Genomic DNA, 8,561 nt, shown 5'->3' on the forward strand with positions numbered 1-8,561 from the left:
GAGTTATTATTTGCCAGGAAAGGAGAAGGCTTAGAGAAGTATGAAAGTTGTCTTCAAATGAGTGAACTGTCATCATGTGAATGAGGGATTAGTCTTGCTCTCCTTCACCTCAGAGGCAAAGCCTAAAGTAATGGGGGGAAACTTGCAAAGGGCAAATGTAGACTTAAAGTACAGAAATCTGTCGTTATAGTCAGAACTTTACAAAACCAAAATGCCTCTCGGATTTTTTCTCAAAAAATATTTCTAAATGATTGCTGGTTAGTCACCTGTCATACTGGACAAAAACTACTTTTCCAGGGATTACTTGGGCTGGATGATTTTCAAGTCCCCTTTCCCAGGTTGAGATTGTCATTCTGTGATATTCTGGCATCTATATTCTTTCTAGCCCCAAAGGATGAAAAAGGTTTCCTTATTCTTATTTTTACATGAATTTTTCTTTGTTGAAGTTTCTGAATCAATACACCTGAAAAGCATTTATTAAACATCTACTCTGTCTCAGTCACTGTAGCAGGCACTATCAATCACTTGATCAATAAACATTTATTCAACACCTACTTTGTGTCAGTCATAGTAGGCACTATCAATCAATCAATCAAACATTTATTAAGCACCTACTATTGGCAAGGAGCTGTGCTAAATGCTGGGAATACAAAAAGAGACAAAAGGCAGTCTCTGCCCTCAAAGAGCTCATGATCTAATGGAGAAAACAAGTAAATAAACAAATGCAAACAAGATGTATCCAGGTAAAATTGTTGTTATCCATTCTTGAAGAGGACCAAAAATCATATCACAATGTTAGAGTCAAGGTACAATATGTCCGATTGACGCTCATCAAATCAATATGAACTAGGAAAGCCAAAACAGGTCAGGCATTCCATATGAACATTCAGAGTGAAGATGTCCCCAAATTTGTGCAGTTCACATTTCATTTGAGCTACTGCAATTCTGTTTTGCTCGTGGAGCATAGTGTTTTCGTTGATATAGATGCACCATGCTGAATTGTTGTCTCACAACTAATTCTAGAGTTTTTCAGAGAGACCTTGAAAGTGTTCTTGAATCACTTCTAACTTCCATGTGAGAACTCGTCTTGTGTGACTTCTCAGTAAGAATCTTTTAGGAAAATGTACTTTTGATATTCAAACATGTAGCAATGTGTACTCTGCAATAGAGTTTGAATGCTTGATGGTTCAACTCAAGTTTGGACCTCAATATTCAATACTTATCTTGCTAGCTGATCTTCAAAAATCTTTCTAAGAGATTTCAAATGGAAGCAACTCTGTTTCCTGGCATGGCACTGATTTTACAGACATATGGCAATGAAGTGAGTACAATAATTCTGTAGAGCTTCAGTGTGATAGATGGTCTAATATATCTTCTCTCTCTCATACTTTCCTTGTGAACCCCCAAACACTGAACTAGCTCTGATCATGCGTAAGTCATCCTCGCGATCTGAGTGTGTTTCCCTGAAAGATAAATTGCCAACATAAGTGTACTTATCCATAGCATTTTAAATTTCTCCATTTTCTGTAATTGATGTTTCCCTATATGGATGGTCTGGTGCTGTGTGGTGGAGAACATGTGGTGTTAATCATTGGGTCAAAATCAGCATAAACAGCAGAAGATTAATCTATACTTTGTTGTATCTTACCCTCAGAAGTTGCAATGAATTCACAGTCATCTGTGAACAAAAATTTATGCATCAGCTCTCCCTATGATTTAGTCTTGGCTTATAGCCTTTTCAAATTAAACAATTTACCATCAGTGCAGTAGCTGACCTTAATACCATGCTCTTCCTCATTGAAAAAATCTGACATCATGGAGAAAACATCATGCTAAAAATCATGAAAGCAAGCACACAGTTCTGTTTCACTCCATTGGTGACTAGGAAAGCATGAGAGCATTGTCCAACATATATTCAGAATCCGGGGAAGCATGCCATCATGACACTGATGTAAAGTATTGATGAACTTTTCCAGAAAATTAAATTTTGCCATAGTTTTCCACAAGCCCTTATGACTGACAATATTAAAGGCTTTGGTCAGACTGACAAACATTATGTACAGACCTCAGTTCTGCCCCTGGCATTTCTCCTAGAGTTATCAAGCAACAAAACACTTCATCAACAGTTCCTGTAACTTTTTTGAAACCTCACAGTTTTTTAGGTAGATCATCATTCTCCAGGTGAAGGGTCAATCTATTAAGGAGGACTCTGGCAAGAATCTTGCCAGCACTGTCTAAAAGAGATATTCTTCCTTCCTACCTCCATTGTCACAGGACAACTTATTTTCTTTTCCTTTATAGAGATGGATAATGGAGGCACCCTTAACTCCCGGAAGATAACCTCCTCTTGCTTTGTATTCCAGAAAAATGTCTGTCAGTTTTTGTATGAGCAGTGAATTTTCTGCCTTGAAAATCTTAACTGGAATACAATTAGCATCAGGTACTTTGCCACACCATAGAGGAATCTAATGACAGACAAAACTTCTTCATTGTAAGTTTGACTAAAGAGGAATTAACTTCAATCTGAGGTATTTAGTCAATGGCTTTAGTATTAATTGATGACAATCTGTTGAGAACACTATGGAAGCGTTCAATCTCTCTCTAGAATCATATCCTTATCACTAATGAATGTGGTTCCATCAGCACTGAGTAGTTGAAATACACCATAGATCTTTGACCCATAAAAAGCCTTCAGGGCATCATAAAAGTTCCTTGGATTGTTACTATCACTAAAAACTAAATTTCAACTACCTTCTTACTGAATCAAGAATTCTGTATCTCTCTAAGCTTCACTTGTACTTCATTTTTGATAGAGCTCTTGATAGAGACAACCTAACTCTGGCTGATAAGCTCTATTGAGTTCTCTTCCACTTAGCAGCTTCTGAATTTTGCCTTCATTTTTGTTGAATGAATCTTGATTCTTGCTAATGTTCTGGCCCAAATGTGGTGCTGTACATCAAATCTCTGAAAACTGTCCACTTCCTTTTCTGACCTACTGTTACCCACTATGTGTTGTCTCAGCTTTCCCTCCAAGTTAGCAATGAACTGTTCCCTCAGGGAGAAGCACTCCAATCTGTTGATCTTAAATCTTCTGATAGTCATCTTTGCTTTTGCTAAATGCAAATGTTTATCTTAGAGAGGTTAAGCCTATGTTTAGTCCACCATGCTGTGCACACATTGCCTTAATCAATCTCATATTCTCTTTGTTTCTGCTTACAGTGACATGGTATATTAAATGCCAATATTTGCTGGGATGGTGCAACCAAACCTTTTATTGCATTTAAGTAAATGGAAGACAGTAATGAGAGGGTCATGAGAAGAGTAAATGAATGTTCAATAGTAAGTGACTGTTCCTATTTCTGTTTCCATCTCCGTCCTTTCCTAAGGACTCTAGTGGTCTATGCTTACACCTGAGTCAAAGTCACCCAGAATTGTAAACTTGTTCTCTTTTGGCACATTGATGATGAGGATCTCCAAGTCTTCATAAAATTTTTCTTTGACCTTATCAGAGTTTATCATGGTAGTAGCTAATGATGGTGATGTGACACTTTCCTGGAAGGGGCATTGTTGTGAGTTGTTGTTCTGTCCTTTGGGTAGGCATTTGAACTTGTTGATCTGATTAATTTTGATTGCAAATCCACTCCAGCTTCAACACACTCCCCATCACTGCAACTACTCCAGAAAAATGTGCATCCTGCTCCAACTTTAGTAAGCTGATCTTCATTTGCCAGCTTTGCCAGCCTTGATGAGCAGATTCATCTTCACTAAAGCTTTTTTATATTTTTTTCTCTGTGTTTTGACTTCAGGGTTGGATTTCTACCTGCTGTGATTAGGTAGACACAATTTTTTGGCCATCTTTTCTAGCCCCTTCTTTGAACCAAGAAATGAGCAGTATAGTCCTTCAAAAAGACTGTTCAGAGGAAGTTGCATCTGACTCTTGCTCTCAGAGTTATTTCAGTACATTGTTTCATAGAGATAGCAGAAGAGCTATTCTTTGTGTCACTGAGGAAGATAATCCACTGGTAAAGTAATATAGGTGATACTATTGATTAAGTATTGATAAAGTAAAAAAAAAAAAAGGTGATACTAAGAAACCAAGAGGGGAAAATGTCTTTATTTGCCCCTTTGGTGCAAACCAACAGAGAAGCACTAGAAGAAGCATCTAGATGTTTCTGTGCAGAATTTTCTAAAAGGTGGAAGAAGATATCTGCTAAAGTAAAAGGAAAATTTGACGACATGGCAAAAGCTGATAAGGTTCATTATGAAAGAGAAATGAAAACCACAAATCACCTAAAGGAAAAACAAAAAGAAGTTTAAAGATTCCAATGCACCTAAGAGGTCTTTGGCATTTTTTTTTATTCTATTCTGAATATTGTGCAAAAATCAAAGGGGAGCATCCTGATCTTTCAATTGGAGATATGGAAAAAATACTGAGAGAAATGTGGAATAATACTTCTAAAGATGACAAGCAACTTTATGAAAAGAAGGCAGTTAAACTGAACAAAAACTATGAAAAGGAAAATCTGATGTGGATAAAAAAGGAAAATTTATCAAGACTAAGAAGAATAAGAAAAAGAAGGAGGAAGAAGAGGAAGATGGTGAAGATGATGACTAAGTTGGTTCTAGAGCATTTTTTCTTGTTTATATACAATCCACTCCTTTTAGAGAAAAAAAATGGAATGAAAGACTGTAAAATTTGCTTTTAAACTGTAGTGTCTTTTTTTTGGTGCAGTTAACACACTACCAAATGTGTCTTTAGATAACCCTGTCCTTTAGTAGTATTTTCAATAGTCATTAACCTTGCCTGTATAGTATGGGGGTTGTAAATTAGCATGGAAATTTAAAGCAGTTTCTTGTTGATGCATAGCACAAATTGGTTATTTATGGGCATGCAATTCATTTTCATTTTCAGTTGTCTTTAATGTAACATATGAAATAATTGTTAACTGAATACCACTCTGCAATTGTAAAAAAAAAAAAGTTGCAGCTGCTTTGTTGAAATTCTGAATGCTTCTAAGTAAATACAACTTTTATTACTATTAGGGTTCTTTTCATAGGTGTCTTTAAATCATAACTTTTCCTTTTGAGAGGAAGTTCGTCTTCAATTTTGTATGCCTATTTGGGATGACCTGAATTATTACAGTATTCATATAGTTAGTCTATAAAAAACTTTGATCTACATTACCTGCATAAATGTGATAGAGTAATAAAAGTTGCGGGTGGAAGGAGTTAGGTTGTGCAGCTAGGTGGTGCAGTAGATAGAGTGCCTGCTCTGGAATCAGGAAGACGTGAGTTCAAATCCAAGCTCAGATATACACCTTCACTCTATGATTTTGGGCAAGTCATTTAACTTCATTGCCTTGCAAAAAAAAAACAAAGGGGGAAAAATTATATAGAAACCAATTTCTTAACTGGAAATCAAAAGTTGCCAGTTGGTAAATTCAAATTTTACATATTACAGTATTCTATCCAATTACATTTACCAAGTAGAGATTATAGTAATTTGCAACATGGAATTATTTGAGTGAAACATACTGAAATTCTGTCCTTGAAGGACTGGTAAAAAGATATATTCTAATATTTATCTGGGGAATATGCATTCATAATTTCATTGCTATGAACCCAAAGTTATATTTGTAATTCTTATTTTTCAGAATGGATTCCAAAGAAGAGCCTCTTCTAGGTGCTCTCTCCAGAATATTTCAAAAATCTTAAAATTAAGACTAACTAAATTTCTGAGAGACAGAACCCACAGAAACCTCCAGTGAGACAATTCTCCAGACCAAGGTAACCTGGAAAATAGTGGAAAGGCTCCACTCCACAGGATTAGAAGGGTGGCCTGCCAGAGTGAGTGCAGGAAGCCCAGTCTCTCAGGGCACTTGAAGCACTCAGCTCAGCAGCAGCACCCTCAAGGCAGCCCAGATCCAGGAAACAGAAGGAGTCATAGAGCCAGTTAGCAGTTGTGGAGCTGGTAAGCAGGAGCCCCAAGGCAACTAAGCCTTGAGTGCTCAGCCCACCAAAGGTAGGAAAGTGGAGAGAGACTTCAGAAGTCTGTCCTCTGTACCTGCAACAGAACTCTGGGGCTCTGACCATATTCAGATCCAGATTGCAGTCTAGGCCCCCCATAAAACAGGGCCTTCCACTTCAGCCTTGTGGCAGAGCTACACTTGTGGTCATTCACAGACCAGGAGGGAAGTCAGAGCTTCACACACTAAGATCCTTGTGGGGCATGTCCCAGTAATATGCATAGTAATACTCAATAGCTCCTTCATCTAAAGACTCCAAGAAAAATGGAAATTGGGCTCATGCTATGATAGAGCTGAAAAAATATTTTGAAAATCAAGTAAAGAAGATAGAAGAAAAATTGGGAAAAGAAATGAGAGATGCAGGAAAAACATGAAAAAGAAATCAGCAGCTGAGTCAAGGAGTTCCAAAAAAATGTTGAAGAAAATAACATGCTAAAAACCAGCATAGGTCAAATGGATAAGACAGCTCAAAAAGGTACTGAGGAGAAGAATACTTTAAAAAGCAGAATTGGTCAGATGGAAAAAGAGATAAGAAAGTTCTCTGAGGAAAACAAATCCTTCATATGTAGAATGGAGCTAGAGGAAGCTGATGACTTTATGAGAAATTAAGATGCAATACTTCAACCACAAAAGAATAAAAATTATAAGAAAATGTGAAACATCTCATTTAAAAAATTGATCTGGAAAACAGATTTGGGAAAGATAATTTAAAAATTATTGGGATACCTGAAAGTCATAATCAGGAAAAGAGTCCTGACCTCATTTTTAAAGAATTCCTACAGGAAAATTGCCCTGATATCCTAGAAGCAGAGGGCAAAATGGAAATTGAGAGAATCCACTGATCTCTGCTGGAAAGCAATCCCCCAAAAAACCCCAAAACAACCCCCAGGAATATTATATCCAAGTTCCAGAACTCCCAAGTCAAAGAGAAAATATTACAAGTAACCAAAAGAATATAATTCAAATATCATGGAACTGCAGTCAGGATCACGCAGGACTTAGCAGCAACTAAATTAAGGGCTCATAGGGCTTGTAATATAATATTCTAGAAGGTAAAAGAGCTTGGAATGCAACCAAAAATCAACTACCCAGCAAAACTGAACATCCTCTTCCAGGGGAAAAGTTGGACTTTCAAGGAACCAGGGGAATTTCAATTGTTCCAGTTGAAACAACCAGAGCTGAACAGAAAGTTTGACCTTCAAATACAGGACTCAGGTGAAGCATAGAGAACAGAGGAGAAGGGCAAAAATATGAGGGACTTAATGATGATGAACTGCATGTATTTCTGCATAGAAAAATGATACTGATAATATTCTTATAAAACTTCTCATTTAATAGAGCAAGTAGAAGGAGCTTTTATAGATGAAGCACAGGAGAGTGCTGAATTTGAAGATATAATATATTGTAAAAATGGAGTTAATAGCTAAAAAGGAAATGTAATGGGAGTAAGAGAAATGAGAGGTGGAATAGGCTAAGATATTTTGTACAATAATATTTTTTTATTGCAATGATATGGAAGGGGGGAGGCAAGGGGGAATGAGAGAACCTTCATTCTCATCAGAGGTGACTCAGAGAAGAAATAGCACATACACTCAATGGGGTATAAACATGTAGAATAAACAGGATAGAAGGGGAACAGGAGGAAGAGTAAGGATGTGAGTGATGGAGGAGAGGGTAGATTGTGGGGGACAGTGGTCAGATATAACACATTTTCTTTTTTTACTTCTTGCAAGAGGCTGGGATTGGGTGGCCTATCTGGTACCATGGGGCTGGGTAGTTGCTGGGCCTTAGGGGTAGTATGTGACCCAGGGCCTCTTGACCTCAGGGCCAGTGATCAGTGAGCTGGGCCACTCAGCTATCCTACAGCACATTTTAGAAGAGGGACAGAGTGCAAGGAGAGAGAAAATATAGTATATGGTAGTGAGGAGGTATGAATGGAGGGAGTTGCAATCAGCAATGGCAAAGGTGGAAAAATATGGAAGTAGCTTTTGTAATGGACTTATCATAAAGAATGTGATCCACCCAAGACAGAGTTGGTAGTATTAGAACACAGACTGAAACTTTTTTCCTCTTTCCTTTCCTTTATTTCTCATGAGTGTCTATATTCTTTGGGGAGGGGGGGATTTAAAAAAAATAAGAATGTATTCCAAAATTGGAAGTTGAAAATACAAGGCTACTACATTATTCTTTGGCAGTTGACTTAGTAAAGGCTGAGTAGGATTATAGCATGAAGAGCTGACAGTGAATCATCCCTTGGGAAAACTTGAGGTTCTATGTTTATAACTATGTAAATTCAGATTTGATTTGCCACTCCAAAACAAAATTATAATTCAGTCTCATTATAAGGTGAGGCATGTTCTTCACATTAAGGTCAATATTAAAATTCTAATATTTGCCCTATTTAAATAAAATATACCTCGTTGGATAATAAACTTAAATTCAACATTAAAGTAAAACATCTTAGACCAAATGTCTGATTTAATCATTTTTCCCTTCTAAAACCAAAGTTAATCTTACATCCATTCAAAGTGATCA

At 37.0% G+C, this 8,561-nt stretch overlaps 1 pseudogene; it reads left to right on the forward strand.

The window, feature by feature from the left end:
• Nucleotides 1-4,107: 4,107 nt before the first annotated feature.
• On the forward strand, nt 4,108-4,615 carry LOC141499306 (high mobility group protein B1 pseudogene; annotated as a pseudogene).
• The last annotated feature ends 3,946 nt before the right edge of the window (nt 4,616-8,561 follow it).

This window comes from Macrotis lagotis, chromosome X, assembly GCF_037893015.1.
Source record: "Macrotis lagotis isolate mMagLag1 chromosome X, bilby.v1.9.chrom.fasta, whole genome shotgun sequence".
Taxonomy (NCBI): domain Eukaryota; kingdom Metazoa; phylum Chordata; class Mammalia; order Peramelemorphia; family Peramelidae; genus Macrotis; species Macrotis lagotis.